This window comes from Triplophysa dalaica, chromosome 19, assembly GCF_015846415.1.
Source record: "Triplophysa dalaica isolate WHDGS20190420 chromosome 19, ASM1584641v1, whole genome shotgun sequence".
In the NCBI taxonomy this organism is placed as follows: domain Eukaryota; kingdom Metazoa; phylum Chordata; class Actinopteri; order Cypriniformes; family Nemacheilidae; genus Triplophysa; species Triplophysa dalaica.
In genome coordinates, this window is record NC_079560.1 from 17,220,490 (window position 1) to 17,235,804 (window position 15,315).

General features: G+C 47.7%; 26 non-coding genes across 26 annotated transcripts; all 26 read left to right on the forward strand.

Moving 5' to 3' along the window:
- The first annotated feature begins 131 nt into the window (after nucleotides 1-131).
- trnag-ccc (transfer RNA glycine (anticodon CCC)) lies at nucleotides 132-202 on the forward strand. The gene has a single exon. It is a non-coding gene; the product is annotated as a tRNA-Gly (tRNA).
- Nucleotides 203-499: 297 nt separating this feature from the next.
- On the forward strand, nucleotides 500-570 carry trnag-ccc (transfer RNA glycine (anticodon CCC)). The gene has a single exon. It is a non-coding gene; the product is annotated as a tRNA-Gly (tRNA).
- Nucleotides 571-822: 252 nt separating this feature from the next.
- On the forward strand, nucleotides 823-893 carry trnag-ccc (transfer RNA glycine (anticodon CCC)). Its single transcript has one exon. It is a non-coding gene; the product is annotated as a tRNA-Gly (tRNA).
- Nucleotides 894-1,190: 297 nt separating this feature from the next.
- Nucleotides 1,191-1,261, forward strand: trnag-ccc (transfer RNA glycine (anticodon CCC)). The gene has a single exon. It is a non-coding gene; the product is annotated as a tRNA-Gly (tRNA).
- Nucleotides 1,262-1,558: 297 nt separating this feature from the next.
- trnag-ccc (transfer RNA glycine (anticodon CCC)) lies at nucleotides 1,559-1,629 on the forward strand. Its single transcript has one exon. It is a non-coding gene; the product is annotated as a tRNA-Gly (tRNA).
- A 299-nt stretch (nucleotides 1,630-1,928) lies between these two features.
- trnag-ccc (transfer RNA glycine (anticodon CCC)) lies at nucleotides 1,929-1,999 on the forward strand. The gene has a single exon. It is a non-coding gene; the product is annotated as a tRNA-Gly (tRNA).
- Nucleotides 2,000-2,298: 299 nt separating this feature from the next.
- On the forward strand, nucleotides 2,299-2,369 carry trnag-ccc (transfer RNA glycine (anticodon CCC)). Its single transcript has one exon. It is a non-coding gene; the product is annotated as a tRNA-Gly (tRNA).
- Nucleotides 2,370-2,667: 298 nt separating this feature from the next.
- Nucleotides 2,668-2,738, forward strand: trnag-ccc (transfer RNA glycine (anticodon CCC)). Its single transcript has one exon. It is a non-coding gene; the product is annotated as a tRNA-Gly (tRNA).
- A 297-nt stretch (nucleotides 2,739-3,035) lies between these two features.
- trnag-ccc (transfer RNA glycine (anticodon CCC)) lies at nucleotides 3,036-3,106 on the forward strand. Its single transcript has one exon. It is a non-coding gene; the product is annotated as a tRNA-Gly (tRNA).
- A 252-nt stretch (nucleotides 3,107-3,358) lies between these two features.
- trnag-ccc (transfer RNA glycine (anticodon CCC)) lies at nucleotides 3,359-3,429 on the forward strand. Its single transcript has one exon. It is a non-coding gene; the product is annotated as a tRNA-Gly (tRNA).
- A 252-nt stretch (nucleotides 3,430-3,681) lies between these two features.
- On the forward strand, nucleotides 3,682-3,752 carry trnag-ccc (transfer RNA glycine (anticodon CCC)). The gene has a single exon. It is a non-coding gene; the product is annotated as a tRNA-Gly (tRNA).
- A 297-nt stretch (nucleotides 3,753-4,049) lies between these two features.
- Nucleotides 4,050-4,120, forward strand: trnag-ccc (transfer RNA glycine (anticodon CCC)). Its single transcript has one exon. It is a non-coding gene; the product is annotated as a tRNA-Gly (tRNA).
- A 1,036-nt stretch (nucleotides 4,121-5,156) lies between these two features.
- trnag-ccc (transfer RNA glycine (anticodon CCC)) lies at nucleotides 5,157-5,227 on the forward strand. Its single transcript has one exon. It is a non-coding gene; the product is annotated as a tRNA-Gly (tRNA).
- Nucleotides 5,228-5,524: 297 nt separating this feature from the next.
- Nucleotides 5,525-5,595, forward strand: trnag-ccc (transfer RNA glycine (anticodon CCC)). The gene has a single exon. It is a non-coding gene; the product is annotated as a tRNA-Gly (tRNA).
- A 621-nt stretch (nucleotides 5,596-6,216) lies between these two features.
- On the forward strand, nucleotides 6,217-6,287 carry trnag-ccc (transfer RNA glycine (anticodon CCC)). The gene has a single exon. It is a non-coding gene; the product is annotated as a tRNA-Gly (tRNA).
- Nucleotides 6,288-6,539: 252 nt separating this feature from the next.
- trnag-ccc (transfer RNA glycine (anticodon CCC)) lies at nucleotides 6,540-6,610 on the forward strand. Its single transcript has one exon. It is a non-coding gene; the product is annotated as a tRNA-Gly (tRNA).
- A 668-nt stretch (nucleotides 6,611-7,278) lies between these two features.
- trnag-ccc (transfer RNA glycine (anticodon CCC)) lies at nucleotides 7,279-7,349 on the forward strand. Its single transcript has one exon. It is a non-coding gene; the product is annotated as a tRNA-Gly (tRNA).
- A 622-nt stretch (nucleotides 7,350-7,971) lies between these two features.
- On the forward strand, nucleotides 7,972-8,042 carry trnag-ccc (transfer RNA glycine (anticodon CCC)). Its single transcript has one exon. It is a non-coding gene; the product is annotated as a tRNA-Gly (tRNA).
- A 945-nt stretch (nucleotides 8,043-8,987) lies between these two features.
- Nucleotides 8,988-9,058, forward strand: trnag-ccc (transfer RNA glycine (anticodon CCC)). Its single transcript has one exon. It is a non-coding gene; the product is annotated as a tRNA-Gly (tRNA).
- A 1,036-nt stretch (nucleotides 9,059-10,094) lies between these two features.
- Nucleotides 10,095-10,165, forward strand: trnag-ccc (transfer RNA glycine (anticodon CCC)). The gene has a single exon. It is a non-coding gene; the product is annotated as a tRNA-Gly (tRNA).
- Nucleotides 10,166-10,462: 297 nt separating this feature from the next.
- Nucleotides 10,463-10,533, forward strand: trnag-ccc (transfer RNA glycine (anticodon CCC)). The gene has a single exon. It is a non-coding gene; the product is annotated as a tRNA-Gly (tRNA).
- A 944-nt stretch (nucleotides 10,534-11,477) lies between these two features.
- On the forward strand, nucleotides 11,478-11,548 carry trnag-ccc (transfer RNA glycine (anticodon CCC)). The gene has a single exon. It is a non-coding gene; the product is annotated as a tRNA-Gly (tRNA).
- A 668-nt stretch (nucleotides 11,549-12,216) lies between these two features.
- Nucleotides 12,217-12,287, forward strand: trnag-ccc (transfer RNA glycine (anticodon CCC)). The gene has a single exon. It is a non-coding gene; the product is annotated as a tRNA-Gly (tRNA).
- A 622-nt stretch (nucleotides 12,288-12,909) lies between these two features.
- trnag-ccc (transfer RNA glycine (anticodon CCC)) lies at nucleotides 12,910-12,980 on the forward strand. Its single transcript has one exon. It is a non-coding gene; the product is annotated as a tRNA-Gly (tRNA).
- A 945-nt stretch (nucleotides 12,981-13,925) lies between these two features.
- On the forward strand, nucleotides 13,926-13,996 carry trnag-ccc (transfer RNA glycine (anticodon CCC)). Its single transcript has one exon. It is a non-coding gene; the product is annotated as a tRNA-Gly (tRNA).
- A 1,036-nt stretch (nucleotides 13,997-15,032) lies between these two features.
- On the forward strand, nucleotides 15,033-15,103 carry trnag-ccc (transfer RNA glycine (anticodon CCC)). Its single transcript has one exon. It is a non-coding gene; the product is annotated as a tRNA-Gly (tRNA).
- The last annotated feature ends 212 nt before the right edge of the window (nucleotides 15,104-15,315 follow it).

The window sequence follows — 15,315 nt, forward strand, 5'->3', positions numbered from 1 at the left end:
ATTTTGGTCCGAGATCCCTAATATGTTGCCTTCATTAAATTGAAGATTTTAAACATCCATACGTGGTGCTCCTAAAAAAGCAGAGAACGTGTAAACTTATCTGCCCATGCTGCAGGCAACATTTCAACTGAGCATCGGTGGTTCAGTGGTAGAATTCTCGCTTCCCAAGCGTGAGACCCGGGTCCAATTCCCGGCCGATGCATACTGGGTGCATGTTTCTTCAGAGACATGTAGCTGTTGCAGCTCTCGGTGTTCTCCTAAAGCTGCCCGGCTAACTGGACGTTCTGGCCCACTTCAATCCAAATGCTACTTGCATTGGCTGGTGCTTTTGGTCCGATATCCCTAATCAGTTGCTTTCATCACATTAAATTTTTGGGTCCGAGATCCCTAATCAGATGCTTACATCACCTTTAAGATTTTAAACGTCCATACGTGGTGCTCCTAAGAGCACCGGACGTGTGGATTTAGCTGCCCACGCTGCAGGCACCATTTCAACTGAGCATCAGTGGTTCAGTGGTAGAATTCTCGCTTCCCAAGCGTGAGACCCGGGTCCGAATCCCGGCCGATGCAACCTGGTTGCATATTTCATGAGAGACATGTAGCTGTTGCAGCTCTCGGTGATCTCCTAAAGCTGCCCGGATAACTGGACGTTCTGGCCCACTTCAATGCAAATGCTACTTACATTGGTTGGTGCTTTTGGTCCGAGATGCCTAATCAGTTGCCTTCATTAAATTGAAGATTTTAAAAGTCCATACGTGGTGCTCCTAAGAGCACCGGACGTGTTAACTTATCTGCCAACGCTGCAGCTTCCACTTCGACTGAGCATCGGTGGTTCAGTGGTAGAATTCTCGTTTCCCAAGCGTGAGACCTGGGTCCGAATCCCGGCCGATGCAACCTGGGTGCATATTTCATCAGAGACATGTAGCTGTTGCAGCTCTCGGTGATCTCCTAAAGCTGCCCGGATAACTGGACGTTCTGGCCCACTTCAATGCAAATGCTAATTGCATTGGCTGGTGCTTTTGGTCCGATATCCCTAATCAGTTGCTTTTATCAGATGAAATATTTTGGTCCGAGATCCCTAATCAGTTGCCTTCATTAAATTGAAGATTTTAAAAGTCCATACGTGGTGCTCCTAAGAGCACCGGACGTGTGGATTTAGCTGCCCACGCTGCAGGCAAAATCTCAACTGAGCATCGGTGGTTCAGTGGTAGAATTCTCGCTTCCCAAGCGTGAGACCCGGGTCCGATTCCCGGCCGATGCAAACTTTGTGCATGTTTTTTCAGAGACATGTAGCTGTTGCAGCTCTCGGTGTTCTCTTGAAGCTGCCCGGCTAACTGGACGTTCTGGCCCACTTCAATGCAAATGCTACTTGCATTGGCTGGTGCTTTTGGTCCGAGATCCCTAATCAGTTATTTTCTTCACATTCAATCTTTTGCTCCGAGATCCCTAATCAGTTGCCTTCATTAAATTGAAGAATTTAAACATCCATACGTGGTGCTCCTAAGAGCACCGGACGTGTGGATTTAGCTGCCCACGCTGCAGGCACCATCTCAACTGAGCATCGGTGGTTCAGTGGTAGAATTCTCGCTTCCCAAGCGTGAGACCCGGGTCCGATTCCCGGCCGATGCATACTGGGTGCATGTTTCTTCAGAGACATGTAGCTGTTGCAGCTCTCGGTGTACTCCTAAAGCTGCCCGGCTAACTGGACGTTCTGGCCCACTTCAATCCAAATGCTACTTTCATTGGCTGGTGCTTTTGGTCCGATATCCCTAATCAGTTATTTTCTTCACATTCAATATTTTGATCCGAGATCCCTAATCAGTTGCCTTCATTAAATTGAAGATTTTAAACATCCATACGTGGTGCTCGTAAAAAAGCAGAGAACGTGTAAACTTATCTGCCCACGCTGCAGGCACCACTTCCACTCAGCATTGGTGGTTCAGTGGTAGAATTCTCGCTTCCCAAGCGTGAGACCCGGGTCCGAATCCCGGCCGATGCAACCTGGGTGCATATTTCATCAGAGACATGTAGCTGTTGCAGCTCTCGGTGTTCTCCTAAAGCTGCCCGGCTAACTGGATGTTCTGGCCCACTTCAATGCAAATGCTACTTGCATTGGCTGTTGCTTTTGGTCCGATCTCCCTAATCAGTTATTTTCTTCACAATCAATATTTTGCTCCGAGATCCCTAATCAGTTGCCTTCATTAAATTGAAGATTTTAAACATCCATACGTGGTGCTCCTAAAAAAGCAGAGAACGTGTAAACTTATCTGCCCACGCTGCAGGCACCACTTCCACTGAGCATCGGTTGTTCAGTGGTAGAATTCTCGCTTCCCAAGCGTGAGACCCGGGTCCGAATCCCGGCCGATGCAACCTGGGTGCATATTTCATCAGAGACATGTAGCTGTTGCAGCTCTCGGTGTTCTCCTAAAGCTGCCCGGCTAACTGGACGTTCTGGCCCACTTCAATCCAAATGCTACTTGCATTTGGCTGGTGCTTTTGGTCCGATATCCCTAATCAGTTATTCTCTTCACATTCAATGTTTTGCTCCGAGATCCCTAATCAGATGCCTTCATTAAATTGAAGTTTTTAAACATCCATACGTGGTGCTCCTAAAAGCACCGGATGTGTTGACTTAGCTGCCCACGCTGCATGCACCATTTCAACTGAGCATCGGTGGTTCAGTGGTAGAATTCTCGCTTCCCAAGCGTGAGACCCGGGTCCAATTCCCGGCCGATGCATACTGGGTGCATGTTTCTTCAGAGACATGTAGCTGTTGCAGCTCTCGGTGTTCTCCTAAAGCTGCCCGGCTAACTGGACGTTCTGGCCCACTTCAATCCAAATGCTACTTGCATTGGCTGGTGCTTTTGGTCCGATATCCCTAATCAGTTGCTTTCATCACATTAAATTTTTGGGTCCGAGATCCCTAATCAGATGCTTACATCACCTTTAAGATTTTAAACGTCCATACGTGGTGCTCCTAAGAGCACCGGACGTGTGGATTTAGCTGCCCACGCTGCAGGCACCATTTCAACTGAGCATCAGTGGTTCAGTGGTAGAATTCTCGCTTCCCAAGCGTGAGACCCGGGTCCGAATCCCGGCCGATGCAACCTGGTTGCATATTTCATCAGAGACATGTAGCTGTTGCAGCTCTCGGTGATCTCCTAAAGCTGCCCGGATAACTGGACGTTCTGGCCCACTTCAATGCAAATGCTACTTACATTGGTTGGTGCTTTTGGTCCGAGATGCCTAATCAGTTGCCTTCATTAAATTGAAGATTTTAAAAGTCCATACGTGGTGCTCCTAAGAGCACCGGACGTGTTAACTTATCTGCCAACGCTGCAGCTTCCACTTCGACTGAGCATCGGTGGTTCAGTGGTAGAATTCTCGTTTCCCAAGCGTGAGACCTGGGTCCGAATCCCGGCCGATGCAACCTGGGTGCATATTTCATCAGAGACATGTAGCTGTTGCAGCTCTCGGTGATCTCCTAAAGCTGCCCGGATAACTGGACGTTCTGGCCCACTTCAATGCAAATGCTACTTACATTGGTTGGTGCTTTTGGTCCGAGATGCCTAATCAGTTGCCTTCATTAAATTGAAGATTTTAAAAGTCCATACGTGGTGCTCCTAAGAGCACCGGACGTGTGGATTTAGCTGCCCACGCTGCAGGCAAAATCTCAACTGAGCATCGGTGGTTCAGTGGTAGAATTCTCGCTTCCCAAGCGTGAGACCCGGGTCCGATTCCCGGCCGATGCAAACTTCGTGCATATTTCTTCAGAGACGTAGCTGTTGCAGCTCTTGGTGTTCTCCTTGAGCTGCCCGGCTAACTGGACGTTCTGGCCCACTTCAATGCAAATGCTACTTGCATTGGCTGTTGCTTTTGGTCCGATCTCCCTAATCAGTTATTTTCTTCACATTCAATATTTTGCTCCGAGATCCCTAATCAGTTGCCTTCATTAAATTGAAGATTTTAAACATCCATACGTGGTGCTCCTAAAAAAGCAGAGAACGTGTAAACTTATCTGCCCACGCTGCAGGCACCACTTCCACTGAGCATCGGTGGTTCAGTGGTAGAATTCTCGCTTCCCAAGCGTGAGACCCGGGTCCGAATCCCGGCCGATGCAACCTGGGTGCATATTTCATCAGAGACATGTAGCTGTTGCAGCTCTTGGTGTTCTCCTAAAGCTGCCCGGCTAACTGGACGTTCTGGCCCACTTCAATCCAAATGCTACTTGCATTTGGCTGGTGCTTTTGGTCCGATATCCCTAATCAGTTATTCTCTTCACATTCAATGTTTTGCTCCGAGATCCCTAATCAGATGCCTTCATTAAATTGAAGTTTTTAAACGTCCATACGTGGTGCTCCTAAAAGCACCGGATGTGTTGACTTAGCTGCCCACGCTGCATGCACCATCTCAACTGAGCATCGGTGGTTCAATGGTAGAATTCTCACTTCCCAAGTATGAGACCCGGGTCCGATTCACGGCCGATGCAACTTGGGAGCAAATTTCATCAGCGACCTGTAGCTGTTGCAGCTCTCGGTGTTCTCCTAAAGCTGCCCGGATAGCTGGACGTTCTAGTCCACTTCAATGCAAATGCTACTTGCATTGGGTGGTGCTTTTGGTCCGATATCCCTAATCAGTTATTTTCTTCACATTCAATATTTTGCTCCGAGATCCCTAATCAGTTGCCTTAATTAAATTGAAGATTTTAAACATCCATACGTGGTGCTCCTAAAAGCACCGGATGTGTTGACTTAGTTGCCCACGCTGCAGGCACCATTTCAACGGAGCATCAGTGGTTCAGTGGTAGAATTCTCGCATCCCAAGCGTGAGACCCGGGTCAGATTCCCGGCCGATGCAACCTGGTTGCATATTTCATCAGAGAGATGTAGCTGTTGCAGCTCTCTGTGTTCTCCTAAAGCTGCCCGGCTAACTGGACGTTCTGGCCCACTTCAATGCAAATGCTAATTGCATTGGCTGGTGCTTTTGGTCCGATATCCCTAATCAGTTGCTTTTATCACATGAAATATTTTGGTCCGAGATCCCTAATCAGTTGCCTTCATTAAATTGAAGATTTTAAACATCCATACGTGGTGCTCCTAAAAAAGCAGAGAACGTGTAAACTTATCTGCCCATGCTGCAGGCAACATTTCAACTGAGCATCGGTGGTTCAGTGGCAGAATTCTCGCTTCCCAAGCGTGAGACCCGGGTCCAATTCCCGGCCGATGCATACTGAGTGCATGTTTTTTCAGAGACATGTAGCTGTTGCAGCTCTCGGTGTTCTCTTGAAGCTGCCCAGCTAACTGGACGTTCTGGCCCACTTCAATGCAAATGCTACTTGCATTGGCTGGTGCTTTTGGTCCGAGATCCCTAACCAGTTATTTTCTTCACATTCAATCTTTTGCTCCGAGATCCCTAATCAGTTGCCTTCATTAAATTGAAGAATTTAAACATCCATACGTGGTGCTCCTAAGAGCACCGGACGTGTGGATTTAGCTGCCCACGCTGCAGGCACCATCTCAACTGAGCATTGGTGGTTCAGTGGTAGAATTCTCGCTTCCCAAGCGTGAGACCCGGGTCCGAATCCCGGCCGATGCAACCTGGGTGCATATTTCATCAGAGACATGTAGCTGTTGCAGCTCTCTGTGTTCTCCTAAAGCTGCCCGGCTAACTGGATGTTCTGGCCCACTTCAATCCAAATGCTACTTGCATTTGGCTGGTACTTTTGGTCCGATATCCCTAATCAGTTATTCTCTTCACATTCAATGTTTTGCTCCGAGATCCCTAATCAGATGCCTTCATTAAATTGAAGTTTTTAAACGTCCATACGTGGTGCTCCTAAAAGCACCGGATGTGTTGACTTAGCTGTCCACGCTGCAGGCACCATTTCAACTGAGCATCGGTGGTTCAGTGGTAGAATTCTCGTTTCCCAAGCATGAGACCTGGGTCCGAATCCCGGCCGATGCAACCTGGGTGCATATTTCATCAGAGACATGTAGCTGTTGTAGCTCTCGGTGATCTCCTAAAGCTGCCCGGATAACTGGACGTTCTGGCCCACTTCAATGCAAATGCTACTTACATTGGTTGGTGCTTTTGGTCCGAGATGCCTAATCAGTTGCCTTCATTAAATTGAAGATTTTAAAAGTCCATACATGGTGCTCCTAAGAGCACCGGACGTGTTAACTTATCTGCCAACGCTGCAGCTTCCACTTCGACTGAGCATCGGTGGTTCAGTGGTAGAATTCTCGTTTCCCAAGCGTGAGACCTGGGTCCGAATCCCGGCCGATGCAACCTGGGTGCATATTTCATCAGAGACATGTAGCTGTTGCAGCTCTCGGTGATCTCCTAAAGCTGCCCGGATAACTGGACGTTCTGGCCCACTTCAATGCAAATGCTACTTACATTGGTTGGTGCTTTTGGTCCGAGATGCCTAATCAGTTGCCTTCATTAAATTGAAGATTTTAAAAGTCCATACGTGGTGCTCCTAAGAGCACCGGACGTGTGGATTTAGCTGCCAACGCTGCAGGCAAAATCTCAACTGAGCATCGGTGGTTCAGTGGTAGAATTCTCGCTTCCCAAGCGTGAGACCCGGGTCCGATTCCCGGCCGATGCAAACTTTGTGCATATTTCTTCAGAGACATGTAGCTGTTGCAGCTCTTGGTGTTCTCCTTGAGCTGCCCGGCTAACTGGACGTTCTGGCCCACTTCAATGCAAATGCTACTTGCATTGGCTGGTGCTTTCGGTCCGATATCCCTAATCAGTTATTTTCTTCACAATCAATATTTTGCTCCGAGATCCCTAATCAGTTGCCTTCATTAAATTGAAGATTTTAAACATCCATACGTGGTGCTCCTAAAAAAGCAGAGAACGTGTAAACTTATCTGCCCACGCTGCAGGCACCACTTCCACTGAGCATCGGTGGTTCAGTTGTAGAATTCTCGCTTCCCACGCGTCTGACCTGGGTCCGATTCCCGGCCGATGCAACCTGGGTGCATATTTCATCAGAGACATGTAGCTGTTGCAGCTCTCGGTGATCTCCTAAAGCTGCCCAGATAACTGGACGTTCTAGTCCACTTCAATGCAAATGCTAGTTGCATTGGCTGGTGCTTTTGGTCGATATCCCTAATTAGTTATTTTCTTCACATTCAATATTTTGCTCCAAGATCCCTAATCAGTTGCCTTAATTAAATTGAAGATTTTAAACGTCCATACGTGGTGCTCCTAAAAAAGCAGAGAACATGTTAACTTATCTGCCCACACTGCACTCATCATTTCAACTGAGCATCGGTGGTTCAGTGGTAGAATTCTCGATTCCCAAGCGTGAGGCCCGGGTGCGATTCCCGGCCGATGCAAACTGGTGCATATTTCATCGGAGACATGTAGCTGTTGAAGCTCTCAGAGTTCTCCTAAAGCTGCCCGGATAACTGGACGATCTGGCCCACTTTAATGCAAGTGCTACTTACATTGGTTTATGCTTTTGGTCCGAGATCCCTAATCAGTTGCCTTCTTTAAATTGAAGATTTTAAACGTCCATACGTGGTTCTCCTAAAAGCACCGGATGTGTTCACTTAGTTGCCAACGCTGCAGGCACCATTTCAAACTGAGCATCGGTGGTTCAGTGGCAGAATTCTCGCATCACACGCGTGAGACCCGGGTCCGATTCCCGGCTGATGCAAACTGGGTGCATATTTCTTCAGAGACATGTAGCTGTTGCAGCTCTCGGTGTTCTCCTAAAGCAGCCCGGAAAGCTGGACGTTCTAGTCCACTTCAATTCAAATGCTACTTGCATTGGCTGGTGTTTTTGGTCCGATATCCCTAATCAGTTATTTTCTTCACATTCAATATTTTGCTCCGAGATCCCTAATAAGTTGCCTTCATTAAATTGAAGATTTTAAACATCCATACGTGGTGCTCCTAAAAAAGCAGAGAACGTGTAAACTTATCTGCCCACGCTGCAGGCACCACTTCCACTGAGCATCGGTGGTTCAGTGGTAGAATTCTTGCTTCCCAAGCGTGAGACCTGGGTCCGATTCCCGGCCGATGCAACCTGGGTGCATATTTCATCAGAGACATGTAGCTGTTGCAGCTCTCGGTGATCTCCTAAAGCTGCCCGGATAACTGGACGTTCTGGCACACTTCAATGCAAATGCTACTTACATTGGTTGGTGCATTTGGTCCGATATCCCTAATCAGATGCCTTCATTAAATTGAAGATTTTAAACGTCCATACGTGGTGGTCCTAAAAGCACCGGATGTGTTGACTTAGCTGCCCACGCTGCATGCACCATCTCAACTGAGCATCGGTGGTTCAATGGTAGAATTCTCACTTCCCAAGTATGAGACCCGGGTCCGATTCCCGGCCGATGCAACCTGGGAGCAAATTTCATCAGCGACCTGTAGCTGTTGCAGCTCTCGGTGTTCTCCTAAAGCTGCCCGGATATCTGGACGTTCTAGTCCACATAAATGCAAATGCTACTTGCATTGGCTGGTGCTTTTGGTCCGATATCCCTAATCAGTTGCTTACATCACATTCAAGATTTTAAACGTCCATACGTGGTGCTCCTAAGAGCACCGGACGTGTGGATTTAGCTGCCCACGCTAGAGGCACTTTCTCAACTGAGCATAGGTGGTTCAGTGGTAGAATTCTCGCTTCACGCGCGTGAGACCCGGGTCTGATTCCCGGCCGATGCAAACTGGGTGCATATTTCTTCAGAGACATGTAGCTGTTGCAGCTCTTGGTGTTCTCCTAAAGCTGCCCGGATAGCTGGACGTTCTAGTCCACTTCAATGCAAATGCTACTTGCATTGGCTGTTGCTTTTGGTCCGATCTCCCTAATCAGTTATTTTCTTCACATTCAATATTTTGCTCCGAGATCCCTAATCAGTTGCCTTCATTAAATTGAAGATTTTAAACATCCATACGTGGTGCTCCTAAAAAAGCAGAGAACGTGTAAACTTATCTGCCCACGCTGCAGGCACCACTTCCACTGAGCATCGGTGGTTCAGTGGTAGAATTCTCGCTTCCCAAGCGTGAGACCCGGGTCCGAATCCCGGCCGATGCAACCTGGGTGCATATTTCATCAGAGACATGTAGCTGTTGCAGCTCTCGGTGTTCTCCTAAAGCTGCCCGGCTAACTGGACGTTCTGGCCCACTTCAATCCAAATGCTACTTGCATTTGGCTGGTGCTTTTGGTCCGATATCCCTAATCAGTTATTCTCTTCACATTCAATGTTTTGCTCCGAGATCCCTAATCAGATGCCTTCATTAAATTGAAGTTTTTAAACGTCCATACGTGGTGCTCCTAAAAGCACCGGATGTGTTGACTTAGCTGCCCACGCTGCATGCACCATCTCAACTGAGCATCGGTGGTTCAATGGTAGAATTCTCACTTCCCAAGTATGAGACCCGGGTCCGATTCACGGCCGATGCAACCTGGGAGCAAATTTCATCAGCGACCTGTAGCTGTTGCAGCTCTCGGTGTTCTCCTAAAGCTGCCCGGATAGCTGGACGTTCTAGTCCACTTCAATGCAAATGCTACTTGCATTGGGTGGTGCTTTTGGTCCGATATCCCTAATCAGTTATTTTCTTCACATTCAATATTTTGCTCCGAGATCCCTAATCAGTTGCCTTAATTAAATTGAAGATTTTAAACATCCATACGTGGTGCTCCTAAAAGCACCGGATGTGTTGACTTAGTTGCCCACGCTGCAGGCACCATTTCAACGGAGCATCAGTGGTTCAGTGGTAGAATTCTCGCATCCCAAGCGTGAGACCCGGGTCAGATTCCCGGCCGATGCAACCTGGTTGCATATTTCATCAGAGAGATGTAGCTGTTGCAGCTCTCTGTGTTCTCCTAAAGCTGCCCGGCTAACTGGACGTTCTGGCCCACTTCAATGCAAATGCTAATTGCATTGGCTGGTGCTTTTGGTCCGATATCCCTAATCAGTTGCTTTTATCACATGAAATATTTTGGTCCGAGATCCCTAATCAGTTGCCTTCATTAAATTGAAGATTTTAAACATCCATACGTGGTGCTCCTAAAAAAGCAGAGAACGTGTAAACTTATCTGCCCATGCTGCAGGCAACATTTCAACTGAGCATCGGTGGTTCAGTGGTAGAATTCTCGCTTCCCAAGCGTGAGACCCGGGTCCAATTCCCGGCCGATGCATACTGAGTGCATGTTTTTTCAGAGACATGTAGCTGTTGCAGCTCTCGGTGTTCTCTTGAAGCTGCCCGGCTAACTGGACGTTCTGGCCCACTTCAATGCAAATGCTACTTGCATTGGCTGGTGCTTTTGGTCCGAGATCCCTAATCAGTTATTTTCTTCACATTCAATCTTTTGCTCCGAGATCCCTAATCAGTTGCCTTCATTAAATTGAAGAATTTAAACATCCATACGTGGTGCTCCTAAGAGCACCGGACGTGTGGATTTAGCTGCCCACGCTGCAGGCACCATCTCAACTGAGCATTGGTGGTTCAGTGGTAGAATTCTCGCTTCCCAAGCGTGAGACCCGGGTCCGAATCCCGGCCGATGCAACCTGGGTGCATATTTCATCAGAGACATGTAGCTGTTGCAGCTCTCTGTGTTCTCCTAAAGCTGCCCGGCTAACTGGATGTTCTGGCCCACTTCAATCCAAATGCTACTTGCATTTGGCTGGTACTTTTGGTCCGATATCCCTAATCAGTTATTCTCTTCACATTCAATGTTTTGCTCCGAGATCCCTAATCAGATGCCTTCATTAAATTGAAGTTTTTAAACGTCCATACGTGGTGCTCCTAAAAGCACCGGATGTGTTGACTTAGCTGTCCACGCTGCAGGCACCATTTCAACTGAGCATCGGTGGTTCAGTGGTAGAATTCTCGTTTCCCAAGCATGAGACCTGGGTCCGAATCCCGGCCGATGCAACCTGGGTGCATATTTCATCAGAGACATGTAGCTGTTGTAGCTCTCGGTGATCTCCTAAAGCTGCCCGGATAACTGGACATTCTGGCCCACTTCAATGCAAATGCTACTTACATTGGTTGGTGCTTTTGGTCCGAGATGCCTAATCAGTTGCCTTCATTAAATTGAAGATTTTAAAAGTCCATACATGGTGCTCCTAAGAGCACCGGACGTGTTAACTTATCTGCCAACGCTGCAGCTTCCACTTCGACTGAGCATCGTTGGTTCAGTGGTAGAATTCTCGTTTCCCAAGCGTGAGACCTGGGTCCGAATCCCGGCCGATGCAACCTGGGTGCATATTTCATCAGAGACATGTAGCTGTTGCAGCTCTCGGTGATCTCCTAAAGCTGCCCGGATAACTGGACGTTCTGGCCCACTTCAATGCAAATGCTACTTACATTGGTTGGTGCTTTTGGTCCGAGATGCCTAATCAGTTGCCTTCATTAAATTGAAGATTTTAAAAGTCCATACGTGGTGCTCCTAAGAGCACCGGACGTGTGGATTTAGCTGCCCACGCTGCAGGGAAAATCTCAACTGAGCATCGGTGGTTCAGTGGTAGAATTCTCGCTTCCCAAGCGTGAGACCCGGGTCCGATTCCCGGCCGATGCAAACTTTGTGCATATTTCTTCAGAGACATGTAGCTGTTGCAGCTCTCGGTGATCTCCTAAAGCTGCCCAGATAACTGGACGTTCTGGCCCACTTCAATGCAAATGCTACTTGCATTGGCTGGTGCTTTCGGTCCGATATCCCTAATCAGTTATTTTCTTCACAATCAATATTTTGCTCCGAGATCCCTAATCAGTTGCCTTCATTAAATTGAAGATTTTAAACATCCATACGTGGTGCTCCTAAAAAAGCAGAGAACGTGTAAACTTATCTGCCCACGCTGCAGGCACCACTTCCACTGAGCATCGGTGGTTCAGTTGTAGAATTCTCGCTTCCCACGCGTCTGACCTGGGTCCGATTCCCGGCCGATGCAACCTGGGTGCATATTTCATCAGAGACATGTAGCTGTTGCAGCTCTCGGTGATCTCCTAAAGCTGCCCAGATAACTGGACGTTCTAGTCCACTTCAATGCAAATGCTAGTTGCATTGGCTGGTGCTTTTGGTCGATATCCCTAATTAGTTATTTTCTTCACATTCAATATTTTGCTCCAAGATCCCTAATCAGTTGCCTTAATTAAATTGAAGATTTTAAACGTCCATACGTGGTGCTCCTAAAAAAGCAGAGAACATGTTAACTTATCTGCCCACACTGCACTCATCATTTCAACTGAGCATCGGTGGTTCAGTGGTAGAATTCTCGATTCCCAAGCGTGAGGCCCGGGTGCGATTCCCGGCCGATGCAAACTGGTGCATATTTCATCGGAGACATGTAGCTGTTGAAGCTCTCAGAGTTCTCCTAAAGCTGCCCGGATAACTGGACGATCTGGCCCACTTTAATGCAAGTGCTACTTACATTGGTTTATGCTTTTGGTCCGAGATCCCTAATCAGTTGCCTTCTTTAAATTGAAGATTTTAAACGTCCATACGTGGTTCTCCTAAAAGCACCGGATGTGTTCACTTAGTTGCCAACGCTGCAGGCACCATTTCAAACTGAGCATCGGTGGTTCAGTGGCAGAATTCTCGCATCACACGCGTGAGACCCGGGTCCGATTCCCGGCTGATGCAAACTGGGTGCATATTTCTTCAGAGACATGTAGCTGTTGCAGCTCTCGGTGTTCTCCTAAAGCAGCCCGGAAAGCTGGACGTTCTAGTCCACTTCAATTCAAATGCTACTTGCATTGGCTGGTGTTTTTGGTCCGATATCCCTAATCAGTTATTTTCTTCACATTCAATATTTTGCTCCGAGATCCCTAATAAGTTGCCTTCATTAAATTGAAGATTTTAAACATCCATACGTGGTGCTCCTAAAAAAGCAGAGAACGTGTAAACTTATCTGCCCACGCTGCAGGCACCACTTCCACTGAGCATCGGTGGTTCAGTGGTAGAATTCTTGCTTCCCAAGCGTGAGACCTGGGTCCGATTCCCGGCCGATGCAACCTGGGTGCATATTTCATCAGAGACATGTAGCTGTTGCAGCTCTCGGTGATCTCCTAAAGCTGCCCGGATAACTGGACGTTCTGGCACACTTCAATGCAAATGCTACTTACATTGGTTGGTGCATTTGGTCCGATATCCCTAATCAGATGCCTTCATTAAATTGAAGATTTTAAACGTCCATACGTGGTGGTCCTAAAAGCACCGGATGTGTTGACTTAGCTGCCCACGCTGCATGCACCATCTCAACTGAGCATCGGTGGTTCAATGGTAGAATTCTCACTTCCCAAGTATGAGACCCGGGTCCGATTCCCGGCCGATGCAACCTGGGAGCAAATTTCATCAGCGACCTGTAGCTGTTGCAGCTCTCGGTGTTCTCCTAAAGCTGCCCGGATATCTGGACGTTCTAGTCCACATAAATGCAAATGCTACTTGCATTGGCTGGTGCTTTTGGTCCGATATCCCTAATCAGTTGCTTACATCACATTCAAGATTTTAAACGTCCATACGTGGTGCTCCTAAGAGCACCGGACGTGTGGATTTAGCTGCCCACGCTAGAGGCACTTTCTCAACTGAGCATAGGTGGTTCAGTGGTAGAATTCTCGCTTCACGCGCGTGAGACCCGGGTCTGATTCCCGGCCGATGCAAACTGGGTGCATATTTCTTCAGAGACATGTAGCTGTTGCAGCTCTTGGTGTTCTCCTAAAGCTGCCCGGATAGCTGGACGTTCTAGTCCACTTCAATGCAAATGCTACTTGCATTGGCTGTTGCTTTTGGTCCGATCTCCCTAATCAGTTATTTTCTTCACATTCAATATTTTGCTCCGAGATCCCTAATCAGTTGCCTTCATTAAATTGAAGATTTTAAACATCCATACGTGGTGCTCCTAAAAAAGCAGAGAACGTGTAAACTTATCTGCCCACGCTGCAGGCACCACTTCCACTGAGCATCGGTGGTTCAGTGGTAGAATTCTCGCTTCCCAAGCGTGAGACCCGGGTCCGAATCCCGGCCGATGCAACCTGGGTGCATATTTCATCAGAGACATGTAGCTGTTGCAGCTCTCGGTGTTCTCCTAAAGCTGCCCGGCTAACTGGACGTTCTGGCCCACTTCAATCCAAATGCTACTTGCATTTGGCTGGTGCTTTTGGTCCGATATCCCTAATCAGTTATTCTCTTCACATTCAATGTTTTGCTCCGAGATCCCTAATCAGATGCCTTCATTAAATTGAAGTTTTTAAACGTCCATACGTGGTGCTCCTAAAAGCACCGGATGTGTTGACTTAGCTGCCCACGCTGCATGCACCATCTCAACTGAGCATCGGTGGTTCAATGGTAGAATTCTCACTTCCCAAGTATGAGACCCGGGTCCGATTCACGGCCGATGCAACCTGGGAGCAAATTTCATCAGCGACCTGTAGCTGTTGCAGCTCTCGGTGTTCTCCTAAAGCTGCCCGGATAGCTGGACGTTCTAGTCCACTTCAATGCAAATGCTACTTGCATTGGGTGGTGCTTTTGGTCCGATATCCCTAATCAGTTATTTTCTTCACATTCAATATTTTGCTCCGAGATCCCTAATCAGTTGCCTTAATTAAATTGAAGATTTTAAACATCCATACGTGGTGCTCCTAAAAGCACCGGATGTGTTGACTTAGTTGCCCACGCTGCAGGCACCATTTCAACGGAGCATCAGTGGTTCAGTGGTAGAATTCTCGCATCCCAAGCGTGAGACCCGGGTCAGATTCCCGGCCGATGCAACCTGGTTGCATATTTCATCAGAGAGATGTAGCTGTTGCAGCTCTCTGTGTTCTCCTAAAGCTGCCCGGCTAACTGGACGTTCTGGCCCACTTCAATGCAAATGCTAATTGCATTGGCTGGTGCTTTTGGTCCGATATCCCTAATCAGTTGCTTTTATCACATGAAATATTTTGGTCCGAGATCCCTAATCAGTTGCCTTCATTAAATTGAAGATTTTAAACATCCATACGTGGTGCTCCTAAAAAAGCAGAGAACGTGTAAACTTATCTGCCCATGCTGCAGGCAACATTTCAACTGAGCATCGGTGGTTCAGTGGTAGAATTCTCGCTTCCCAAGCGTGAGACCCGGGTCCAATTCCCGGCCGATGCATACTGAGTGCATGTTTTTTCAGAGACATGTAGCTGTTGCAGCTCTCGGTGTTCTCTTGAAGCTGCCCGGCTAACTGGACGTTCTGGCCCACTTCAATGCAAATGCTACTTGCATTGGCTGGTGCTTTTGGTCCGAGATCCCTAATCAGTTATTTTCTTCACATTCAATCTTTTGCTCCGAGATCCCTAATCAGTTGCCTTCATTAAATTGAA